The sequence below is a fragment of the Telmatherina bonti genome, assembly GCF_933228915.1.
Source record: "Telmatherina bonti genome assembly, chromosome: 21".
Taxonomy (NCBI): Eukaryota; Metazoa; Chordata; class Actinopteri; order Atheriniformes; family Telmatherinidae; genus Telmatherina; species Telmatherina bonti.
The window spans coordinates 12,528,487-12,555,545 of record NC_136630.1 but is presented as its reverse complement, the minus strand read 5'-3'; the positions used below and the strand labels follow the sequence as shown (position 1 = coordinate 12,555,545).

Sequence of the window (27,059 nt, the reverse complement as noted above, 5' to 3'; positions counted from 1 at the left end):
ATATCTGGTACAGTTGTTCATGTTTCCACCTGAATAGGATTGATAAGCAGGTTAGAGGCTGTTGTTCCTAACTACTCCTAACACATTTTTGCTTGAAGATTCCTGGGAAACCTTTAAAGGCAGCTTGAAAAATATGTTTGATACGTATTGGATTTATTTATGGTTCGATATAAATGGAGATAAATTTCCTTGGTTACATGAATTAATGGATACTGAATGCAGAATAAAGCAGTGTAAAGGTAGGCATAGAGTGAGAAAAAAAAACATCAATGTGGGAAAAAAAAATGCATTAAAATCTTGATAATCAATCAATAATTGAAGCACCCTGAATCGAAAAAGAAATTGATTTGAATCTAATCATACCTAAGATTGTATATCTCTACAGACTATTCTGCTGGACAGGCCAAGTTGAAAAATAAAATAAAAAATTACTTATGTTGACATAAGCACGGTTTTTTGGTGACTCTTTCACAGTCCTGATCCTGACTCCCTGTTAAACAAAAGCACATCTCATTAAGTTAAGAGCTTATCTAGTCAGGTATGAAAAGGGTTTGATAATAACTTGGAACAGAGAGGAACTCAAATGAAGAAATCAGAAGCTATTAAACATGAATAAAAAAGTTAGGGTAAAAACGTATGCCTTCATGTCACTGCATGAAATATGACAGAAGGCAGAGGGAAAAAAGCCCATAAAACACGCTACATTTGTGACAAAATGTCATGATTTTATGATTGGATATGATTCCCTAATTGCACAGCCGCTGTGTAAAGGCGTCTTTATTTGAAAGAAAATTACTTGTTATGTTTTTTCATAAGATAAGCTGAAAATGAAATGAAAACTAACTTCTTCATTCAAAAGAGGCTTAACTGAATCTTTTTCTCTGGTCAGGCTCTTTCCCTGCCTTCTTACAATAAACATATCAAACTAAAGCTGAAGGAAAACCTGTGTATCTCCCACAAAGCAAGTTACTGCTGTTGGGAGGATTTCAGCACTAAGTCAGCAGTCAAGACAGCTTTTCTCTGCAAACACAACTTGGAGTTTCATGCAGCCCAGCAAGGGACCATCTCAACTCAGTGAGTTGGAGTCTTTTATTAAAGACTATACTTTCCATCTTTGACAGTATGATAGAGGACTGCAGGCTGTGATATTTTCAGAGCAGCTTCCACTTTCCTCTCTTATTCCCTTATTTCTTAAGGCTATCCAGGTGACATGAAGTAATCCTGTGCAGTGGAGTTGTAAACCAAGTCAACAGTCTTCTCTAACTGTGCTGAGCCTCCTGCCAGTTAGGGAAATGTCCAAAGACTGACTGTTGGCCCTGGATTGACAAGAAAATGTGAGAATTGGCTTACAGTTCCCTCGCTTGGGAGTGGGTCTAATGCAAAACAAGTTTTAGGGAGGCTACTTGAGGCATCCCAGTAAATCCATAATATTAACTTAGCCTGTGGATGTTCGACTAATAAGATCCTGGGCTCCTTGTTACATTATACACGTGACTCCACAGTAATGACAGCTTGGACAAATTTCCCAAGCTTAACAAACAGGCAGGCAGGTTAATGCTCTAAGTTTAAGACAAGCATAGAGCGGTCTCCTTTTAATACGAAGGAATTATACTTGAGTATCTCAATTCTTTTAGTGCTGCCTAAATGTTCCACCTCTAGCCAAAAGATTACTTATGCTCTAATTTGGGTGTCAGATAAATCACATGTTCTGCTTCCTAGGTAGTAGATTACAGCACAAAGGGAGAATTCTACCTGCTTTGCCACATCCTAATAAAAAGCGGCAGGGTGAGAGATGTGCTACAACAGATAATCCATCTTGCAAAGCGTAACAATTTCTCCGCTACGCCAGCGGTTCGTATCGGTAGCAGCTGCCTGCACAGATATAAAAACTCTGGCTTCAAATTAACTTGGCAGGGATAATCCCACAAACTGATAGCTGCAGCGATGAAAATAGCATTTGTACAAATTCCTTGTGACCTCTTCCAGGCCAGAATGGCTCTCCTCACTTCCAGATAACCTTAAAAATGTAAACAACCCTGCAGGTGTGCCTGACACCTCAGCAGGGCATTTTAGAGCTGTCTGGTAAACGGAACTGGATGTTGACCTCTGACCTCAGCCAGACATGCAGCCAAGTGGCACGTGCATGTTAAGACACCGCCTCCTGCTTGGTTTAAATAAGCCCCAGAGCTGCTACTACTGGTGGTTCTAATAACCGTGGGTCAAATGAGACAGCAAAAGCATAAATTGAGCCGGTCAGCGATGAACCAGATAAGTCTATTGGGTGAAATTATTAAGAACAATCTCAGTGGTTTGTGGGTCATAGGAAAAAAACAAAAAAACAAAAAAAAACCAGTAATGGCTAAGCTACAAAATAGCTGCTTATTTAAAAGGAAGACCCTGAGGTATATGGAAAACTGAAAAAATGAAGACATTTTTCTGGGGCTTTATTGTTTAGGGTCCCCGCGGGTCTACAATGAGGCCCCATTACCGTGACATCTGGGTGATGGGTACTGAGCAGCATACACAAACACAACCACTAATAGCATTTCTCTCTGCTACCCAAAGGGACTGCGTGTGCCACATGAAAGCATCCATGATCGAGTGGTATACGGTATGTTTAACATAAAAACACAATAATTAAATGCTCATGCCTAATTTCACTGTAACACCACCTTAGAGACTCATTTGGGTTGACTCTCGTACTTTTTTCAGCTTTCTCTCTTTCACAGCAGTAATTCGCACAAAACACGATGACAGCAAAATGCAAAAATGTAGAAATACTTGTTCGAATAAAGAGAAGCGTACAAGTCAAAAACATGACTGAAACAATCTGATCATGGACATTTGACTGCCAAGCCTCACTAGTCACTTTACTGAGAATAGATTTTGTGACATCAGCATACTTATGGTGGGCTCTTAAATATATATGAACTGAAACAATAAACCTAAAGTAATGATATGGCAGATTTTCTAAAAAGCATACATGATTTTTTGAAACTACAATTATGTCCTAGAGATTTATGTTCTCATATGTTGAGTATGAAATTGACTATATGAATTAAATGATCACATCCCATCTTTTGAAGCAACATTTTTATTAACTTTTTAGCCACTGAAATAAAATATTCTTTATCTTACATTAAAACTTTTTTGCGTGTGTTATTAATCTTTAGTCTTTCTAGTGTTTTCAAATCAAAAGTTCAAGTTAAACTAAGTTCTTGACTCATTACTATTAAAGAACAAGTCTAAAGTAATTACATTTGTTAGCCTGACTTGAGTCAAAGTCATGTGATTAGAGTTCACACTCCTGACATTTATTATTCCACAACAATCAGCCCCATAAATCATGGCATAAACCGCAGGAAGATCAGCTCATTCACCAGCTTTCATCTATCTGCCACAACTGGGTACAGATGGTGAGGGAAATAAAAGCCAGTTTAGCTTTGCAAGCATCATTAATATAAGCAATGACCCCTTCACTTTGGTGGTGGTGGACACGCACCTCAAATGTAAGCCTAGCAGCAAGATTGGACATATTTTACTCTTGATGACAAGTTGCACACACAAAAACTAACACGCTATGCACAATAATGTTATTTTACACATGAGGCCAGCTGTTTTCATGTTGTTTTCTAACATTATACATTGCACTTATTGCTTCATATGGCTTGAAAATACCTTTCTTTCAAGTTTGAATTTAAATTCACAAACCACACAGAAATGTTTTTTTTATTGTCTGAAAAAACAAGCATGCAGAAGGTGAGTGAAGCATGCATGTTGCCACCCACAACGTACTGGAGGCAGTGACATAAGAGAAAAAACATGCATGCAAGTAAGTCACTTGACAAAGCAGATGCATATCTGTCAGTGTGGTAGTTTAATCACAGGAAGATCATCAATCACAATGACAAACAGCCTTGGACCGCTACTTCATACAGACAACATCTTCTCGAGTGGCTGCTCATCCACAGCCATATAAATCCTCGCCAGCGAACCACCACTGTCCTCAGGAATACATAACATAACTTCATTGGAGGATCCATCCATCACTGGTTGCCCAGAATGCACCATTACTTTCAAAGTCCAACTCCTATACTTAAGCAGAGCCAGAATGGAGGTGGATACTGTTTCCAGTGCAAAACATTCAGTCTAAAATTGGTGGCTGCTGTCACTTAGCTCATAAAAATAGTCTGGCTATGACAATGAATGCAACAGAACACTGGTGTCAGGGATGGTGCTGAAGATGGCATGTTATGATAGGTTGCTGAAAAGCTTAAATAATCTGAAGCCTCAAAATTGATCCATCCATCCATGTTCTTCACGTGTTTATGCCAACACAAGTTGACCTAGAACATATATTTTTTACATTTAAAAAAATGTTTTTATTTGATTAACTAACATTGACTCTCTAAACTAACAACAAAAAAACACAACATGCTAACCAAAAAAAAACAAAAAAAAAAACAAATACACAAAGTAAAACCAGTGTTTGAGATTCTACCACAAAGAAGACTGCCTGGTATTTCAGTTCTGATCAGTACCATTCATCCATGTTATAGACAACCATCCAAGACCATCCAAGGAGGAACCAGACACTAAGGCTCCCCTCTTTCTGTCCATCTTCCTAAGTCCCTCCACAGGGACATAGAGGTGTTACCACGTCGACCACGATATATATAAATATCTCCACAGCAAGTCTTGGGTTTGCCCCTTGGCCTTGTTCCAGTGTCCAAAATACCTGGAGGCATCCAGAAAACATCCTGACCAGATGCCCAGACAACCTCAACTAGCTCCTATTTTTGCGAAGGAGCATGACTCGGATCTCATCATCTTCATTCTGTCCCTCAGGGTGAACCCAGCCACATTTCGGAAGAAACTCATTCCAGCTGCTTGTATTTGGAGTCTCATTCTTTTGATACCTAACCACAGCTCTTAACTGTAGGTAAAGCCTGGAATGTAGATCCATTGGTAATGACAGTGTCTCTCTCTTATTAAAAATTCACAAAAATTGACTAATTGTGTTTAAGATGTAATGAGTATTTCCAACACAGACCAATAATCTCCAAGCAAACGATTACAGTGGCCATTTTGCCCAATTGAGATTGATTTTTAAAGCCTGCCCAGATACAGACAGCAAGCAATTAATATTTGCTCTGTGGCTTTAAGGAGAGTTTATGGAAGCTGGTTTCAGGAAAAATAAAGTCTTAGAGGTTTTTTCCATTGTGGTGTGGTTAGCCACATTGAGCCATGCCTTGAATGCCTGTGAGCAATTGAGCTGTGCAGGGTCAGCGCAAGTATTTTTCCACAACAACAAAACAGAGCAAAATAAAATGCACCTTGATAACCTGCACAGGAAGAGGTGAGCAGATTTTAAGAGCATTCCCCCATCCCTACATGAAGGCCTTTTTTATTTCTCAGCTAATTTTTCTGTTTGCCAATATTTAAACAAAAGCTGCAGAGCAAAATGAGCAGAATTGGCCTAAACTTATACACAGAGAGCTTCCCACTGGCTTATGTTGGTCAGTAGCAAGGTATGCAACTGAAATAGCGAGTAGCTTCTCATTTATTAAGCAACCATGTCTGGAGGCACATCCCATGATGGTAGAAAAGATGCTTGTCTGTATCAGAAAGGTCTCATGCATCAAGCAAAACTAAACCATTCCAGAAGACTACTGAAACTACTAAAATTGGGAGACGAAATGCCCTAAAATTCTTGAATGACTGCGATTGGATATTACTTATTTAAAATAGCAAAAAAATAAAAAAAACATGGAACTCACAATCATGTTTTAATAGTTAAAGTGGAACTATTATGTGCATTTCAGGCTAATTTATTTTTATTTCTGAGACCAGAAGGGCTGGGATTGATTGAATTATTGTCACAAATCGCTTTATTTACTTCAGACCGACCCTCTCTGTAGGCTGTCAGATCAACCTGCGGGCAAAATGAGTGGATTGAGACTCTTCCGCATTAAGCCCCGCCTCCCGCCACTGCACTACATCGGGAGCGCGCACCGCAACTGCTTTCGCCGTCATTGTAACATCTCATAAACAGAAGGATTAGGCTAATATGAACTCAATAAAAAAAACAAAGTACCATGTCAACACATAGCATACAGCCCTACATGTTGGAACCTGAATCAGAGCCTGAAAACGAAGTGGAAAACAGCAACCCACAGCAACGAATGCAGCAGGATGTCTCTCTTTGGTAAACTCACCAGCCATCGTTGGAAATAACTTTATCCGACATTTTCCACCCGCCTGATGTATTTGTACATGCCCTTGTTAACCAGTAGAAGGTAACCAATCACCGAACCTTATCCCCCGTGACGTCACAAGGATTTCCAAGTAGAAAAAACTCTCTAAAGCGACGCGTTTTTCGTCGCCATGGAAACCGAACGGAGAGAGTGCTGGAACTCAAACTCAAACATGCGTTTAGGTGATAAAAAACAGTGCCGTTCACATGTCTGATGAGGATTCAACACTGGAAAACTGTAGAAAGCTCAGATACTTTTATTATGAAATACCATAATAGCACCCCTTTAAAGTAGACATTTCTATAGAGTGGCTGTAGCACAGGAGGAAGAGCAGTCATCTTTCACCTGGAAAGATCGGAGATGGATTTCACACTTCCCAAGACTATATGCCCAAGTGTCCTTGGGCAAGACAATTGCCCCCGATGTGCCTATTGGGATATGTAAGTAGCTTTAGATAAAAGTATCTGCTAAATGACTGTAGAATAGAATATACACACAATGAAAAAGGAAACTCAAGGCTGCTGTGAAAACAATTGACTCTGCAGACTCACCTGGCACAGTGTAGCTAAAGCAGGCTAACTAGAAAACCATATTAGGAAAGGTATATGGGATTGGGGGTCAAGGGATAGCTAGCGTGCCCTGGTGACTGGCCCCAGATACATTCTTTACTCTAAGCATCCCGCAGCAGCGACTGAAATTAAAGACCCCTAACAGAGAGGTCAGATGCTCCATTTGTGAAGCACAGAGTCTTGCTTCTGGCTCTCAGGCTGAAAAAGGATGTGTAGAAGCAAGAAAAATTTTGAAAATTTTTTTTAAAAAGGTGTCAGAGTTATCAGAGCGGGGCTGGAATGTAGAGCTGGCCAAAGAGTTTAAGTAAAAAACAGAGAGCTTCAGCTGCCCCAAACAGTGAAAAATGTCCCAAACAGGTCAATGCTCTCACAAAATATAAAAAAAAGCTGGCAACAAGTCAGGTTGTGCAGCGCAGTGTTTATTACTGCCTCTAATTTAAATCTGATTTTTGATATATCAGTACACAAGTCAGACCTCTGGCTCAAGATTTATTGCATGTTTCATATAAAAATGAAAGTGTGTATAAACAAAAGTATCACTATATTAAATTTAAGTAACATTAAATGCAGGATAGCAAAACGATTCACAGGAAAGCCAAGTGTCTAAACTCATTCAAGACGCAGCGTTCCACAAATTGCAATGTCCATTTTTCATCCCGAAACAACTCAACAATACTGTTTATTTCAACTTCTGAGCCAGCGCTAATCCTCTGTGCAGTTCTGCATTTGCTAAAACACAGATGAACGTTTTATCACTGTCAGTGTCTACTGAGCTCAAACCCATGACTGAAAAGGGGCACGACTCTTTGTATGTTTGCTGCCAAATGCTTTCCACGTTTATAATGAAGCAACTTTAAAAAGGCCATTTAAAATCCAATTTCCGTTGTTTCCCTCTCCATTTTCTCTCGAATGCTCTTCCCATGAGAAATCTCTGACAAGTATTTCAATAACAAAGACAGTCTTTCTTTGTCTGTTGCAGTAATTAAGAGTCAACAGCTGGTCCGTTGTTGAAAGAACCACTAGCGCTCACATTTCTGACACAAAAAGTTGGCGGTAAGTTCATTGAAACAGCTGCATTTCCTGCTCCGATCACATATACACACGACAGAAGAGTTATGACATTAAAGTCATTCATTCATAGATCTGTGTCATTTTGTGAAGGAATACTTCATCAGCTCAACAATGGAGAGCAAAGTTAACGCTACATCTAAATCAAGGCCTATCAGCCAGAGGTATTGCAGCTCCACTTCTGCTGGACAGAACAATTCATCAAAGTGTTTCTGTCATTCCACAGAAATCCGCGGCGGAAGAGATGAAATGAGCAAAAGCAAAACAAGAGTGTGTCTGCTGGAGGCCACACACATTACAGCCAGCCTAAATCATTCTAATCATCCATCCCACTCTTTGTATCATAATATATTGCAGCGTGCAGGAGAATCCTCGCCACATTTAGAACGCCTACAGCGTGTCTCAGCTTCCCACACAGACTTCATCAACTTGCAGAAAGCTGCACACGCCAACATGACACACGGAGTGCATATGTGTAACCACTCCTGTAAACGGCCTCATTATGAAATGTGTGGCAGGAAATAATGACTTGAACGTATTTTAGATTTCACTCAGGGGTGACAGTTGGTGTGTAACCTCATTTGCAATGTGTGTCGAGTGGAAATGTAAGCATGTGAACTGTGAGGTTATTGTTAAATTAGAATGTACAACATAAACGAATACTTTCTTCCTGAGAAAAAATAAGGTTGATTTTCTAATAAATAGGATTAGAAAAGACTTTTCTGTCTTCTCTGATATAGCAGCTGACACAAACACTTTGCTCAGGTCTAAAAAAAAAAGTCATTCGGTTTTTATAGGTAGAGCTTGTTTGTAAAACTTTGGTAGCTTCATTTTGTCCAAGCAAAACTGCTTGTTGCTGCTTTAGTGAGAGCTGTGAGATCAGAATATAGTCAGAATATCTGGCATGGAGACTTCAGGTTTACAAGTGCCTGCGTGGGTTTTCAGACATGCACGTTAGATTAAGTTGTGCTTTGCAACTGACTGTAGGTGTGAATGTAAGCAAGTATTGTGTGTCTGTATTTGTGTGTTCAGATTGCACACGTTTTATCTGATCAGAATCCAACTCCATGCAAAATTTGCTGAAAAAGCTTGCTTTTAATTTATCTTAGATTCATTATGAAGCATGATATGATTTTTATCCTAGAGGTCAATTGTAAATTAATTTTATCAATTAATTTATTAATAGAATTATTTAAAACTGTCACCGTTATCATAATTTATCGCCATGAGCTGCTGTTGTTGTAATAAAGAAACTGAAAATAAAAAATACTTCTCAGGTTAAGTTTCCAGAATCCATTTCTAGTGAAATGACTTCATGTTTTTGCAGTGATTTTAACTGTTTCCTTATCTCTTCTGCTCTGTCATCCCACTGGTCTTCTGTTATCTGTTCTATGCTGTCCTCTGTTGTCATTGACAAAAACAACAGAAGTCCCCCCTCCTGTGGCTTCCCTTTCTTCTTTTCAAACTACATTTCAAACCCCTGTGATGGACTGGCGACATGTCCAGGGTGTCCTCTGCCTCTCGCCCCGCTGGGGACAGGCTCCAGCTTCCCCCCAACCCTGACTTGGACTAAGCGGATGAGAAAATGGATGGATGGATGTTTCAAACCATCTAGGCAGATATACCAGTAAGAAGCAGTTATACATAAAAGGAAGTCCAATGCACTCTGGAACTAAATTTAATTAACTTTATTATGAAAAAGGGGGTAAAAATGTTAAGCTGAAAGTAAAATAATGAACCCTGGAGACATTTCTTAGACCCTCACATTACTTATTACAAAATATACATGTTCAAGTTGTGATTAAATATAACTAAATCTAGTGGAAAGGATTTTGTGGAACAGTTCTAAATTTAGATCACCATGATTTGGATTTGCCAGAAAAGGTATTGTAAGATGGATTTGGAATTTCCCATAAAAATCAAGAAATCCAAAAGAAAAGAAAACACTTGGGACATACTGATAGGTCAAGCAATCCCAGTCATCCCTATTTGCTTCACAGCTGTGGTCTATGTGGTCTGTTGGGGTGTCTTTGATTGGACAAAGACAACAGAGGACCACTCCGTCCCTCCTGAGGCTTCCCCTTCTCTCATTGGTCAGCACAATATCCTTTTGTTTTGGCTCTCAGGCTGATAAACCCCGCATCTCATGAGTGGGAGCTAAACCTTCCTTTATCAAACAGCCTAATAGACCTTTGTCTGAATACTTTTAGAAGTCACATTCTTAAATGTCTGGCACGTGATTTGTTTTTTTATTTCTGTAGTTATGTTTGCCCACATTAATGGTGCTGTTAAGGACCATAAATTCTTTCTAACACTTAAAGTAAAAATGAGTCCAGAATGCATAGTGACCCATTCATTCTCTATACGGGCAGCGGGCGCCTCTCCGCTGAAAGGAGTCCGTTATATTAGTGATGTCTCGGTTGTAGGCTATACAGAGAACACACACACACACACACACATGCAGTCAAATCAGCCAAAAAAACTTTTCCATCTATGCGCCCGCTCCTTCCACAATCACGCAGCCAGAAAACCGAGGGCATGAACTTCACCCCCACGGTGGAGACAATCAGGTTTCAGGGGATGGGCAAGAATAAAAGCCTCACAATAAAACGCGAGGGAAAGTGTTAAATGACAAGAACAATGCCGAATTAAACCTACCATGAGTTCCGTGCGCTCAGACAAGCAGCCGGATAAAAGAAGTTCTCATTGCCGGCGCGTGTATTTCCACTCCGGTCACCGCACGCGCGTTTAACGGCATCTGCAGACGCGTGGAATCATTCCTATTCCGTGTTTTTCTGATCGCATGAGAGCAAGTTGCAGTTGGCTGTTGCGTGAATGTCTGACGCTCCCATATATGAACGGAGGGAGTCTCTGTGTTTCCGTCTTTATTGCCGGGGCGGTGAGGGTGAGGGGTGAGCTGGGCGCACGAGGGAGGGAGCGGAGGACCCCACCTCCCCCACCACTCTCCTACCAGCGACTGCAATACAAGCTAAAAAAAAAAAAAAAAAAAAAAAAAACATCCATAGGAATAATGGGAGAATAGTTCTATTTGGATTTTTGTTTGTTTTGTTTGTACAAAACACACATTTAAAGGACCAATCAAATAAAAGAACACGCAGCCTTCTGCAGACACGCACGTGTTTATTTATAGATTTCAGTTTCAGATTTCTTACCACCCCCAATATGATGAAATACAACTACAAATCACTTTTTTTAGTGCAACATTTTTTTAAGTTTTTCTCTCATCCTACATTTTATTCATCAGTTGATTTGGGTTTTGTTGTGTTTTGGTTTGGATTTCATCTTTTGTATTTGGACTCTTGTTATGTTACTTTGGTAAGACTCCTGCGCTCACCAAAGTGCATGGTTTACAAGTGTTTTTGTCTTTGTGAAACCCTCCTGTTGTATTAAGGTTACCCTGGTCTTATTGCAATTATATTTTGCACATATGTCTCCTTTCTTGTTGCTTTATGTCACCTTATTACTCCTGAGTAAAGAAAAGTCTTGTCTGTTCTTCTGTCAGCCTGACTTTCACCTGTATTCCATCTGTTTCCTTCTCCTCTTTTATTCCCTTGTTTGTTTGAATTTACTTTTCTTTTTTTCTTTTTTTTTTTTTTGTTTGGTTCCTGTATTCTTTTTCCTTAACACCATTCCTGCAACCATACCAGTCTCATCAGCAAATAATGGGATGGCAATGAAGTTATTTTACAACAGGTCAGCATCAGCATCTCTTCATGGGATTAAAGCAGTAAAATATGCTTTTTTTTTTTTTTTTTTTTTTTTTTTTTACATTATTTTGTATCTAACACTAACCATATACTTCTTACTCCCAACCATTCACGAGCCAGAACAAGGCAGAAAAGTAATACACTGAGTTGGGGGGAGTGAAATGAAGTGAAGGAATAGTGGAACAATCTCAAACTAGCAATTTCTTGCGTGATTGTCCTTGTTCTCATGCCATCCATCAATTTCTCCTTCCCTTTGTGAAGTCATGTCGACTGTTGGGAAAACCAGCATTACCACAATAATGTCGTTACAAGTCAACATGTGAAACAATAGCTCGCTACAGCATGTCTGAACAGGAAATGTCTTTATGACATTTTTGAATTTTTGAGCCTTAACCCTTTATATGGCACTCAATAAAATACCTTGAAACTAGACATTTTTTACCTAAATTTGTCCTTCAGGTATGTACCGAGACCTCCATTCTGTTGTTACGTAAACAAAAAGAAAATAATTACATGCTGAATATGAAAGAATACGAAGTGATCAAAAATAGTCACTTGCCCCATAAAGGGTTAATTGTGTTCACTTTTATATGTCTTTTCATGAGACTGTCTTGATCAAACCAATTTGTGGCCAACAATGAGATTAAGAAGAAAAAAAAACATTTTAAATAGCTGATGTCTTTAGGTGATTTAGGAGAAAAATCACAGAAAGCGGAGTGTTTCAGGAGACAAGATGCACAGAGAATCTTCTGTTAGACAACAAATGCATTGAAAAAATTGCTAAAATTTTGCACCAATATCCAATAAAGGAGGATTATAAAGGATTTACACTTCTATCTGTCTATGCTGCATGATATGGAGAATCTCAGGGCATCTGAAAGGGGTTGCAGTGTGAAGGCAAAGACACTGGACACCTATTATCTCTGATCCCTCAGATGGCACTGCTTTAAGACCTGTCATTCATAAATAGTGGCTAGAACTACATGGAATAAGGATTGTTTTGGAAAACCTTTGTCAAGCCCAACAACCACAGTAATGTGCAAGATAAGAATATATTCTTATTATGTTAATCTTGTCCATATGTTGTGTCAGCTTCTCTGGGTTTAGAAACAGCCGGAGGGACCATCGAGCGGTATTAAAGAAAAAATAGGTGTTGTGTGCCCTGAACCAAAAACAAATAAAGGAATCTCCAGACTGTTATCATCAACAAGTCCAAAGACAGACTATATGATGATTTTGTGTATCAGTGCTGTAAGTAAAGCTCATATACTCACTTTCTGCACACATTACGCAGAAATGACAGCTGTAGAATGTGTGGAGAATTTTGAGATAGAAAACGCCTTAATGGTGGCCCTGCACTTCTGCAAACCTTAACACAGGTTTGCAGGAGAAAATGGGAAGACAAAGCAAATAAAGGATTTAATGGTTTAGTCCCTGCAATGCCAGAACATCTTTTAAGTGTTTTGGAAATGAATAGAAATGTTACAAATGGGAGACAGGCCGTTTTTGGGGGAATGTGTTGCAGTTCTGGAATACAGAAGTGGATCTCCATCAACAAATGACATGACGTTTTCAAAAGAAAATATATACATATATATATCTTAGGTTCATTATGTGTGAAATCAAATAAATGTCATGAATGGCTTATTTATTTAAAATTTTTAGACTGATTTGAGTTGGATTATTAAATGGGTCACTGTCAATGTTTTAGTGCAGATTTTAGCATTTCATTTGGATTCTAAAAGGTCAGTGGTTATATAAAGAAAACATCTGTGTTTGTTTTAAATAATGGGACACAGACATTTGATGGTTCATTTCTGATTTTCAGAAACTTCCTTCTCGTTTAATCAGCAGTTTCCTCTTGCAGAGTGGGAACATCCCCAGTCCAGCTTACACCATTCAATCATTTATTACGAGGTTCTTAATTTCCATTTTAAAAATCCACAGGAACTGTTCTTATTTTCCTCCTTATATGTGGTCGGTGCTACTGGGTTGGGTTTTTTTCTTCTTCTCTGCGTTTCTATTTTACTGATAAACCTCAATGCCTGTTATTATTATCATTATCTGTTTATTAGCCTACAACCATGTGTGGCCAAACCAATACAGCAACATTCTGGCAGGATTATACTGGCTTGTTTATTTGTGCCAAGTCAATTGACCGTTTCTAACTCATATTTTCATATTGGCAATATTTCAACTGTTTGCCTTAAGTCATAAAGACAAGCAGCTGCAAAGGACAAGGGATAGATTAAACAGTCAAAAGAATACTGTCGAAAACATTAGGGAAAAGGAGGGAAAAAAATGGCTTAATCATCACCACATCATGAGTCACCTAGATACACGAAGCAAACAGAAAGAGCAGAGAGTTTTACTGGTTTACATGTGCTCAGTTGTCTTCTTTGCTGATTTTTTTTGCATCATTTCACATCCTTTTCATATCTCTACTTTAGTAATTTTGAGTCAAATTGTAATGAGTTTGCATTTTTACATTTTTTTCATTCTACATCTCTTTCTTTTCAGTTTTTTTTTTTTTTATGCTTCTCTGTCTAAAGTTCTTTCACTTTTCTTGGACAGAATCGAGAATACCCTTTGCTCACTAGGCCTCATGGTTTTTGCCCAATATTCAGTAATCTGTTCATGGTTCAATGAATCATTAGCTGAGTTGCCATAAAACAAAGTCACAGTGTTACCAGATGGATAAAACTTAGCTGTGTGTCATGATCAAATGACAATCAACTGAAATTTATCTCCACAAATAAAAAGATAAAACATGAACATATTTGTGGCCTATTTTCGAAGATTTAAGTCCTAAATGAACGAGTAGACGTAGAGCCCGTGACACTGACTTTGTAACAGACTGATTGTTTTGCCCTTTAAATTGGATATGTTGCCAGTAATAGCTCTACTTTATTAAAAGAATTATACTAACCACGGTGGGAGGAATAATGCCCATTGCATTTTATTTGAAGCTTAAATCTCAGAGACAGATGGCCAGTAAATGCCGATGGCAAATGGAAAAAAAGTGGTTTTCTTTTCTTTTTATTTAGTTGAGTTGACCCTCTTAAGCTTGCTATTAACAGATCTTATATTTATATAAGCCTTCGCTCCTGCAGTTTGGAAACAGCTTTAAAAAATCAGCTATCCAAATCCAGTATTTTTCAGGTCTCTGTAGAAATTTCACTGGATGAAAATAATGCCTTTTCCTCAAAGAGAAAGGTAAAATTGATAATATATTAGGTCCAAATAAAGTTTCTTTTTCTAGCTTTCTGTTTCATCTCACCCTAAATTTTGCAGCCATGAGTTCCAACCAAGATGTGGTATGATTCATCATAATGCAACTGGATGATTCACAGTTTCACAAACCAGAACTTGACTGGTGACTGTGCAGCATGGGACTGCAGTTCTGTCTGCAAGTTTCATTTAGTAACATGCTCATCTGGGAAATATGTTGTCTCACATTTATGTTCCTGCTTTCTAGTCAGCGATCATCATCATTGTGATGCATCAGTAGTTTTTCCGCTAGTTCCATAGATCTGCGACAGCTATTGTTGCCAACATTTTGCAGATCCCTTTGTTTATTGCAAAGAACAACTAAGTCAAGGGAAATAATAGGCTTTCAAGCATATAATTTCTTCCCAATATGAGTTTTTGGTCATTGTACTGCATATAATTTCTGAATAGTATCTAGCTGAATAAAGAGATTAGATTGAGATGAATTGAATATGTGAAGACGGGTCGCCTCAAAGTGAACGTGGATGTGATTTCTGTCCCAAATTCTGCAGTCAGTTTTGCCTTTCAGCAGCAGCCAGCCTCACTTTTTCGTAAAGCCCAATGCAGCGGTTCCCAAACTAGGGGGCCAGGAATTATGACGGAGGGTAAGGGTGGGAAATGAAAACACAACAGTGTGATGTATGTATTAAAATATTACTATCTGACATTATGAGGTAGGAAGCCAAAAAAGTTACATCCCCACTTACGGGACTTTTTATCAGGAACACAAAGAAAAGCCTCTAAGTTACTTTAGAAACTAGAAAAGCACTCGGAGAGCGCAAACCTCCACCAAGGGCCAATGACCCTGTCTCAAAATGTTAAAGAATCCTTTAATAACTTAAAAAGTTATGGATGGGGGGCGGAGCAGGGAAACATAGGGTCTGGCAGTCAGCAAGAGTTGTTAAACAATATATGGAGGATTTTGGTCTTTGTGATGTCTGGCGCTCACAACACCTCACTGCTAGAGAGTACACTCACTTTTCATCTGTCCACCACTCATACTCCAGAATAGACTACTTCCTCACTAACAGCTCTATGATGAACAGTATCTCAGAAACTAAAATCCATTCCATCACTATCAGTGATCACGCACCAGTATCATTCACCCTAATGAATAAGAAAACTAAACCATCTTATAGCAAATGGAGACTTAATACATCATTACTTAAAGATCCTGATTTTATCAGTTACTTCAAACGGGAGTGGTCTTTGTATATAGAAAACAATGACATACCAGGAACATCAGCATGTGTTCTTTGGGAGGCAGGAAAAGCAGTAATGAGAGGGAAAATAATTTCATTTTCATCACAAGAAAAAGAAGGAGAGTTCAAAAATATCTGAACTAGAGCTTAAAATAAAATCACTAGAAGATGCCTACAAGGCTTCTCCAGAAGAGCAAGTGCTGAATCACATAAGAAAGGCTAAACTAGAGCTGAATGAAATAATTAACCAAAAAACCCAGTTTTTGCTACAAAGACTTCGCTTAGAGAATTTTGAACATAGCAACAAATCTGGAAGATTTCTCGCAAATCAATTAAAAGCAAACAAGGAGAAAACAACCATCTCCTCTGTTAAAGATTCAAGAGGAAATATCCTCCATGATCTTGATGGAATAAATGACACATTTAGGGATTTCTATAAAACATTATATTCCTCAGAAACAGATCCATCAGACAACAGCATTGAGGAATTTCTCAGCTACCTCAATCTTCCAAAGTTACAACAGGATCAGGAAATGGTTTTGGACGCACCCATTTCAGTAGGGGAACTACATGAAGCTTTAAAACACATGCCCAGCAATAAAGCTCCAGGACCAGACGGTTTTCCAGTTGAATATTATAAAGAATTTTGGTCTATACTAGCACCCACTTTTTATAAAATGGTTTCAGAAATTAAGGAAAAAGGTCGAATATCTCAAAACATGAATTTGGCTAGTATTACAGTAATACTAAAACCAGGAAAAGACCCCAAACTCCCATCTAGTTATCGTCCAATATCACTAATGAACGTAGATCTTAAAATAATCAGTAAAGTGCTTGCTACAAGACTAGAAAAAATAACTCCACTTATCATACATCCTGATCAAACAGGATTTATCAAGGGACGACATTCCACCACTAATACGCGCAGACTAATAAATCTAATTGATTATGCCACCATACATAACCTGGAAACTACAATAATCTCTCTAGATGCTGAAAAAGCATTTGACAGGGTGAACTGGAAATTCTTATTTGCAACATTAAGAAAATTCGGGTTTGGCTCATCGTTTATCGACTGGATAAAGATACTGTATAGCAATCCAAATGCATGTGTCAGGACAAATGATCAAACTTCTCACAGCTTCAGATTGCAGAGAGGCACCAGACAAGGCTGTCCACTCTCCCCCTCACTTTTTGCAATCTTTATTGAACCCTTAGCAGCTAGCATTAGACAAAACAAAGACATTAAAGGCATTAACTGTAGAAATATGGAGCATAAGACCAGTCTTTATGCTGATGATGTATTACTTTTCCTTCAAAATTCACAATCATCCATCTGTCAGACAATCGCACTCATCAATAAATTCTCATCAATTTCTGAATATTCCATTAATTGGTCTAAAACCACCGTTCTACCCATCAACTGTTCCTTCCATAATACTCCTGACACTGCTTTACAGTCAGGAGATATTAGATACTTGGGAATAAACATCTCACCCAGACTGTCAGACCTTATAAAGCTAAATTATGTCCCTCTACTAAAAACAATTGAGGACGATCTCACACGGTGGAAATCTTTACCCATATCACTAATGGGAAGAGTTGCAACTATAAAAATGATGATTCTACCTAAAATCAATTATCTGTTTTCAATGATCCCCATTAAACCTCCCTCCACCTGGTTTAAATCGCTGGACTCTAATGTTACTAGATTTCTCTGGAAAGACAAACCACCACGGATTAGTCTAAAAACACTCCAGAAGACTAAAGATAGCGGTGGCTTAGACTTGCCTAATTTCCAAAATTACTTTATAAGCAATAGACTACAATACATCTCTAAATGGCTTAAACCTAGCTATCTAGATGAACCATGGCTTAATATAGAAGAAGCTATGTGTGAGGATATGGCAATTTCAGACCTGCCATTTATCAGCACAGCTGTCAAACGCCAAAAATGCTTTAAAAGCATTAATATCAGCTCCTCACTAATGGCCTGGTGGGAATTTCTTAAACTAACCAAATCCTTGCTTATTCCATGCAAACTTACACCTATTTGGAACAATCCCGACATCCAGCAAAACCGGAAAATGATAAACTTCCCTCAGTGGAAGAATAAAGGAATAAAACAGAACATTTAATAGAAAATGGGAACTTTCTCCCTTTTGATACAATTACTTCACGATATGAAATCAGCAGCACAAAATTCTTATAATACCACCAACCTAAATCTATTATAGGTAAGAAATACACCCCTGATCAATTAAACTTGCAGCTACCTATCAGGGCTGCAGAATTCTTAAATCTCAATGCCCCGAAACTGTTATCCAAAATATATAGATTACTATCAAAGCTAGACGATTCCATATGTCTCCCAACTTCTAAATGGGAAGCAGACTTATCCAGTAACTTTGACCAAAATGAATGGTCACAAATCTGTTCAAATACATTTACAATGACTAAGAATTCAAACATGCAACTAATACAATTTAAAATTCTGCATAGAACTCATTATACAGGACACAGGATGTTCAGGATGGGTCTGTCACAATCAAACATCTGTCCACACTGCACTGGCAACACAATTGACAGCTACTACCATGCTTTGTGGTCTTGCCCACCTGTCCAGGAATTCTGGTTTCAGGTATGTAAAGATCTGTCAAATTGCTTCAAATGTAACATCCCTACAAACCCCAAACTGGGCCTACTGGGTTACTTGGGTGAAATTAACATAGAATTTAATTCTGCAAACTTAATCCTCACCAGTTTATGTATCGCAAAGAAAACTATCCTTCTAAACTGGAAAAGCAAACAAAGTCTGTGTATCCAGCAGTTCAGAAATCTCTTATTAGATCACATCAGTGTCGAGATGATGTCTGCCTCCTCAAGAGATCAGTCAGCTGAACTTTATTCCCTCTGGTCCCCTGTGATCAGCTCCATCACTTAGTATGGGGGGAGAATGTGACCTTATTGCGCTCGGGGTTGGTGGCCGGTTGGGGTTCTCTGGGGGCTGTGGGTCTGTGGTGGGCTCCTGGGGGGGGATTTTGACTGCTCCATTGCTGGAGTGGCTAGGTTTCTAGCCCTACTGTGGACCTGGATGGGCCAGCGGCTGGAGTTGCCGCGCAGCGGCGGGGCAAGGTCGCTGGCGGGGGATGGGTTGGCGGGCGTGACTCCGTAACGGGCGCCTGTGCCGCCGTGGGGTGGGCTGGGCGGGGTCCCGGGCTCCGGTGCCCGGGGTTGTCCCCTGTCTCTTGGGGGTGGGGGGTCGGCTTGTGCCGGGGGGGGGCTGGGCTGACCTGGACCTGCCGCTGCGGCGGCGGGCAGGTACGTGCTGTGGTGCCTGGTTGCGACCCTGGGACTTGTTGAGTGGGGGGTGTTTGATAGTGTGGATGGGATGTGAGTGTGTATGGAGGGATGTGTGTATTGGGTTTGCGTTGAGGACTGGTGGCGGTACATAGGTATGTGGATGTGTGTGGGTGGGGAAGTGTGATGATGCGTGTGTGGGGGGGGGTGTCGTGGTGTCTGTGGGGGGGGTAGTGCCGTGTGTGTAGGGGAGTGGGGTGATGCGTTTATGTGGGGAGTGGCGGTGGTGCATGTATACGGGTGTGTGGGGGGGGGGGGGGGGGGGGCGTGCTGTCTGTGTGTGTGTGTGGGGGGGGGGGGGGGGGGGGGCAGGGGTGTATGTATGGGGGAGTGGGTGGTGCATGTGTGTGGTAGGTTGGTGGATAAGTGTAGATATGATGGATGGGAGTGGGGGAGATTTGGATGTGACGTGGGGGTCAGGAGGATGGTTTTAAGGGTGGGCTGAACGGGTGGCTGGGTGGACCTGAATGTGTCCGGAAGTGTGTGTGTGTGTGGCTGTAGGTGTGTGCTGAGACAGTGTGAAGTGCCGATGTGTGGACAAGGGGGGACTTCATGTCCCCAGGTGGGGGTGTCCTCTGTGAGTGAGGGGGCGGTGGACAATCGGTCTGGGATTCCCCTTCTGCCGCCCCGCCTCCTCTTTGTCCTCATGTCCCCCTTCTGCATGTGGTGGGTTGGTCCCCTCTTGGGTCGGTGATGACTCTCTGGTTAGAGTCGCCGAAGGCTCTGGTTACGCGGATGGCTGCCCCTGGCTTGTCCTGGTCCTTGGGGGGCCCTGGGAGTAGGGGGCATGCCCAGTGCCGCGGGCGGCTCACCTTCTGGAAGAAAGCTCACTTTCCTCCAGACTTAAATCCCTCAACCCCTCTTCCTCCCCGCTCCCCATCACACACAGGCAGGGTATTGGGAGGTGTGCACGTGGCGCTGGGTGGTGAGAAAGGCCATCAAGGTGGTCTTGATCGCTGCACCCAGCCTCGGCTCACCTCCCAGTTTTAATTACACTTAGACACCAAACACCAAAACACTGACGACTCACATGATTAGGGGGAAGAGCATGCGGTGTATGGTGGGCGGGGCTGCTTAGGTGGTCCCTCTCCCAACATCGCGTGGCACTTCCCTCAATTTTAATTGCAACTAATACATACTTCACAATCAGTCATAAGCGGGGGGGGAGGCAGGGACGATAGGGTCTTCTCATGCCCCTGCTCTCGGGGCTTTACTGGGGGGGGGGGGTACGGGTGGGGGAAGAGTGCCGTCCATTAGGCCTAAGTCTGGGCTGGCCTGGCTGTAGGAGGGTTGTCGCCGGCCCTGGGGGGGGTGCTGGGTCGGCTGCATCTGTGGGGTGGTGGGGGGGACGCTGGGAGTGGTGGGCGGTAATTATGGGGGCCCTGATCGGGGCCATCCTGTCCTCTGCCCCCTCTGAGGCATCTCACATGGGACATGATGGAGGGGTGAGGTGAGGATGTGTGGGAGTGGGTGTATGGGGTTACAGATGGATGGTGGGATGGCTGGGGGGGGGGATTAGGGTTGGGGATATAGGTGGGTAGGGGATAGGGATGTGTGAGGATGAGTAGATGTGTGTGTGGAGGGGTATGTTGGCGCGTGGGTTGTATTGGGGTGTGCCTGTGTTGGAGGAGTGAGGGTATGTGTGTGTGTGTGTGTGTGTGTGTGTGTGTGTGTGTGTGTGTGTGTGTGTGTGTGTGTAGGGGGGGTGTATATGCGGAATGGGATGTGTGAGTGAGGGTGAAGTTTGGAGGGGGGCTATGGGTGGTGGAGGGGTGTTTGGTGGGGCATGTGTGGTTGGGTAGAAGTAGAGGGATGGGGTGGCGGGGTGTGAGCGTGTGTGTGGGGGGGGGTGAGCGTGTGTGGGGGCTGGGGCGATTGGGGTTCGTGTGATTTGGTATGGGTGAGTGAGTAGAGGTGGGGTGGGGTTGTGTATGTGATGGATGATGTGCATGGAGTGCAGAGGGTTGTGTGGATGGGGGTTGAGAGGGGAGTGCGTGTTTGGGGGGGGGGGGGGGGGGGTATGCATGTATATGTGTGAGGGGAGTGCGTGTTGGGGGGGGGGGGGGTATGCATGTATATGTGTGTGTGGTTTGGTGGTGGGGGGGTGGTGTCCTGTACCCGGGGCGCAGCTGGTGCGCTGGGGTGCGACCTGGCTGCCGCTGGGTGGCGGTCTGGGGGTCCTGGTCCTCCGTCGGTGTGGGCTGTGCCCTCTGCCTGCGGGGGCGGGGGGCTGCTCACGGGCTCTTGGGGCCCTGGGGCCTGCGCTCTGTCTGCCCTAGGTGGCCGGTGCCCGGCGGGATCGGCCCTTGCCGGCCTGGGCCTGCTGGGGCCTGTTCCCCCTGACTGCGGGGGGCTCTGGTTGGGCACCTCCTTCGCCACCTCCTGGGCAGATGCATGGCTGGCTCTGGAGTGGGGGGGTTGGGATCTGTACTTGGGGGTGACTGTCGGTTACCCAGGCCTCTGGGTTCTCCTGGCCTTCCTCTAGCTGTAGGCGGGCGGGGTCACATTGGCATGATCACTCTTCTCTAAACACGTTCCACTCTGAATGTTCTGCATGAATGTTCTGCATGTGTCACAGTCACTGAGTCATCCAGCAAGTTTATTCACTAACAGCAGGTAGCTCTCTTTCTGTCTTTTTGACTTAACTTGCTAGTTTCTGGTCCTCATGATTGTCAACGGTTTTGTTCTCCACGAATCTAGAGTTGGCTTGTGTGGGTGTATATATTTATGTGTGTGGGTGGGTATGTGTGTGTACTTATGTGTATGTGTATGTGTATGTATGTATGTGTATGGATATGTATATATGTATGCATATGTGTGAGTGTATGTGTATGTATGTATATGTATGTGTATGTGTGTGTATGTGTATGTGTATATGTATGTGTATGTATGTGAGTATGTATATGTGTATATATGTATATATATATATATGTGTGTGTATGTATGTGTATATGTATGTATGTATATCTATCTTTATGTATGCATGTATGTGTACATGTGTGTGTATGCATGTGTATGTATGTGTATATGTATGTATGTATGTATATATGTATATATATAATGTATGTGCGAGTGTATATACATATATATGTAGGTGGGTATGTATGTGCATATACATGTATGCATTGATCTCTTTCTTTTGTTTTTTTTTTGTTTTTTTATGTTCTCTTTTCTGTTCTCTTTCTGCCCCTTTCCTGTCCTTTCCGGTCGGGTCCAGCAGCATAAACTCTGTAATACAAGCTATTATCCAAAACAAATTGAAAAATAAAATAAGAATCAAGAAATACAAGGGGATCATTACATCTACAAAAGTTCCCCTTGGCAAAATAAATTTGCTCAGCAGAACACAGCATCCAGAACATCAGTCTGCTTGCTTAAATGCTGGACAAGACAAAAAAAAAAAAAAAGTTATGGATGGATTTTCATCAAATTTTCATAAGTTGTTGGAAATGTGAAAAGGGAGAACTGATTTATTTTGGGTGGTCATACGTATCACCGTTTGGATCCAGGAAAAGGATTCTTTAACACTGTGAGGTAGGGCCATTGGCCCTTGGTGGAGGTTTGTTCTCTCCGAGGGCTTTTCTAGTATTACCTTAGGTTTTAGCATGGCACTCGGAGAGCACAAACCTCAAATGACATAGCAACAACAAATTAAGCATAAAACAAGACTGCATAATTTTACATTTATGTGTTGTTGCTGTTTTTTTTTTTTTTTACTTATCTGGACGCTTAAAAAGTAGTTTGTAACATTGCAAAAAGCTCCATGGGACAGTCAAGTAAGACGAGAAGTAATGGCTTGTTGGTGAAGGGGCGGAAAAGATGTGTCCTTCAGTCATGGGGATATTTCATAGTTTATGCTGAACCCATGTTTGAATGAATCAGACTTTTCTATCCAGTAGGCTTCCAGTATTTTTGGTCATGAAAACTGAATGAACTGGATTTTTCATCTGTGCAAAGGTGCTTGTTGTGAATTCTGGTTTCAATTCCCTGGAACTTAGGCAGTAGCTGCCGAGCAGTTCTTTCACCCCAGCTGTCACTCATCTGTTTCATTCTGTATGTGTGTGTGTGGGTGTGTGAGTGTGTGTGTGTCAAGGCTGAGCACTCATTTAAATCTGACCACATAATATTTGCTTTAGCACCGACATAATGGCTCAACAAAAGGTTATGGAATATAGTTTTTAAAGATGGAATAATGATTTAATTTACCTCTTACTGGGGACAGATTTTTTTTCTGGTTTCAGGGGGCTCTTTGATGACTTGAGCTGATGTGTGCCCTCAGCTCAGATCAAGAGGGAAACCATCCTTGCCTGTGTTAATCTGCTTTAATCTCTCTAAGATATTTGACTGAACAATCAGAGGCAGACATCGGTACCTGAAGCTACAGTGAACAGTGCTGCCTCTGCACTTCAGCGAACTGGGACTTTCAATTGAATCTGCCACAGACCATTGTCTTCATACCTTGCTGTTCTCTTTGGAGCCTGTCCTTTTTCTGTCAATAGACGAATGGAAAGATGGAATATTTCTCCTGCAAAACTCAATGGGATCAATAAACCACATAGCATGTTGACTAAGCTGAGCTAAATGCACCACTTGAGGAGAAACAGAGGTTTTCCTCCTTGAAATGCATATGATTTATGGGAGCTCTGCTAATGTTCCTTGTTTTTTTCTCTCAAAGAGGTTCTGTCTCTGGAGAAAACCTGCACAGCTGGTTTCTGGAACACTAGACAGGATACCATACATCAGTTTACCTGGTAGGGTCAACAACCATTTTTCTATAACAATGAAAACATGCAGTTGTTTGAAACACATGAAGAAACTCATCGTTACATGCAGAACTTTCAGCTTTCATCTGTCTTATCTCTTCAGGTGTTGCCTGGTGACCAAACTGGAGCTGTGTCCAATCCTGGTTTTTCATTGGCTGCTTCCATCTTGAATGCTCCAATCACCCCTGGAGGTCACCTTTTAGAGGCAGCACACCTGGAAGCTGACACGCTTTCTCTCATTTTTCTGCTCTTTTTTTTTCTTGTGGGTTTGGAACAGGTATATGGTGGGAGGATGTCGACTAAGTTTGGGGCACCCTTTACATTTCCTGCATGTAGTGAAATGTGACACACTGGGCCCAGAGGTTATTGCCACCCACTGTATATGTTCTGGTTAAGTTCTGTTGATTATACAAGTTTGTAAAGAGTTTGTTTTGTTTCATTTTGGTTTTCAGAGTAGGTCCTAAATTTGGCATTCTTTGTTATATTGTTTTTATTAATTGGGAACAACTAAATGTCCCTTCCTTCCCCACAGGCTCCATAGCATTTCCACATGCGATGCCTTGTGAATAAATACCATTAGCTCTCAGTCTGCGGTTGTTGCACCCCTTCCAGAGGATGTAACACTCATGAAGTCATCACAGCTGAGAGTTCAAGGAATATATGGCTCAGCAGCTCTATATAAACACATTTCTCTTTCACCATTGTGTAGACAGACAAAGTAAAGTCAAAAGCTATTAAGAAATTATCTGACTAAATTATAAGGAAAAACTGTCATAGAAATATAAAGAGTATGAAGATGAGACTGTGTAGATCTGTTGACATTTTGTAAAAAGCTAGTTGAATTTAGTATAGAAATAAAATCAATATTTAAGTTATCAAGTACAATGATTTTTTTTTAGTGTTCAGCACTGAATCAGGCCTCTCTGAGAAGGGTTCAGGTGAATCATACACTATTGCAGAGATTGCTTCTCTGATATCAGTTTTTGAGAGATAAACACAGTCAAGTTCTAGTACCATCCATCCATCCATCTTCTGCCGCTTATCCGTGGTCGGGTCGCGGGGGCAGCAGCCTAAGCAGGGAAGCCCAGACTTCCCTCTCCCCAGCCACATTTGCCAACTCTGCGGGGGGGATCCCGAGGCGTTCCCAGGCCAGCCGAGAGATATACTCCCTCCAGCGTGTCCTGGGTCTTCCCCGGGGTCTCCTCCCAGAGGGACGTGCCTGGAACACCTCACCAGGGACGCATCCAGGAGGCATCCTGACCAGATGCCCGAGCCACCTCAACTGGTTCCTCTCGATGCGGAGGAGCAGCGGCTCTACTCTGAGCCCCTCCCGGATGACCGAGCTCCTCACCCTATTTCCAAGGGTGAGCCCGGCCACCCTGTGGAGGAAACCCATTTCAGCCGCCTGTATACGAGATCTCGTTCTTTTGGTCACGACCCACAGCTCATGACCATAGGTGAGGGTAGGAACGTAGATCGACTGGTAAATCGAGAGCTTCGCCTTCTGGCTCAGCTCCTTCTTCACCACGACAGACCGGCGCAGAGCCCGCATTATTGCAGACGCCGCACCGATCCATCTGTCGATCTCGCGCTCCATCCTTCCCTCACTCGTGAACAAGACCCCGAGATATTTAAACTCCTCCACTTGAGGCAGGACCTCACTACCGACCCGGAGAGGGCAATCCACCCTATTCCGGCTTAGGACCATGGTCTCAGATTCGGAGGTGCTGATTCTCATCCCAGTCGCTTCACACTCGGCCGCGAATCGCTCAAGCGAGAGCTGGAGATCACGACCAGATGAAGCCAACAGGACCACGTCATCCGCAAGAAGCAGGGACCCAATCCTGAGGCCACCAAGTCGGATCCCCTCAACACCTCGGCTGCGCCTAGAAATTCTGTCCATATAAGTTATGAACAGAATCGGTGATAAAGGGCAGCCTTGGCGGAGTCCAACCCTCACCGGAAACGAATCCGACTTACTACCGGCAATGCGGACCAAGCTCTGACACCTGTCGTACAGGGACCGGACAGCCCTTACAAGGGGGTCCGGTATCCCATACTCCCGGAGTACCCCCCACAGGAGCCCCCGGGGGACACGGTCGAACGCCTTCTCCAGGTCCACAAAACACATGTAGACTGGTTGGACAAACTCCCATGCCCCCTCCAGGACCCCAAAGAGGGTATAGAGCTGGTCCACTGTTCCGCGACCAGGACAAAAACCACACTGCTCCTCCTCAATCTGGGATTCGACCATCCAGCGGACCCTCCTCTCCAGGACCCCTGAATAGACCTTACCAGGGAGGCTGAGGAGTGTGATTCCCCTGTAATTGGAACACACCCTCCGGTCCCCCTTCTTAAAAAGGGGGACCACCACCCCAGTCTGCCAATCCAGTGGTACTGCCCCTGATGTCCACGCAATGCTGCAGTGGCGTGCCAGCCAGGACAGCCCCACAGCATCCAGAGCCTTAAGGAACTCCGGGCGGATCTCATCCACCCCCGGGGACTTGCCGCCAAAGAGCTTTTTGACCACCTCAGCGACTTCAGCCCCAGAGATAGGAGAGTCCACCCCTGAGTCCGCCAGCTCTGCTTCCTCATCGGAAGACGTGTTGGTAGGATTGAGGAGGTCTTCGAAGTATTCCTTCCACCGACCCACTACGTCCTGAGTTGAGGTCAGCAGCTCCCCACCTCCACTGTACACAGTATTGATGGAGCACTGCTTCCCCCTCCTGAGCCGCCGGATGGTGGACCAGAATCTCCTCGAAGCCGTCCGGAAGTCTTTCTCCATGGCCTCGCCGAACTCCTCCCATGCCCGAGTTTTTGCCTCGGCAACAGTCAAAGCCGC

At 42.4% G+C, this 27,059-nt stretch overlaps 1 protein-coding gene across 1 annotated transcript in view; it reads right to left on the bottom strand.

Annotated features, from left to right (window-relative positions):
* Window positions 1-10,732, bottom strand: part of chst15 (carbohydrate sulfotransferase 15) — a 33,709-nt gene extending 22,977 nt beyond the window's left edge. Inside the window, exon 1 of the mRNA XM_079260868.1 lies at window positions 10,553-10,732. The gene's annotated coding sequence lies outside the window, so the exon portion shown is untranslated. The remainder of the gene's footprint in view (window positions 1-10,552) is intronic.
* Window positions 10,733-27,059: the final 16,327 nt, after the last annotated feature.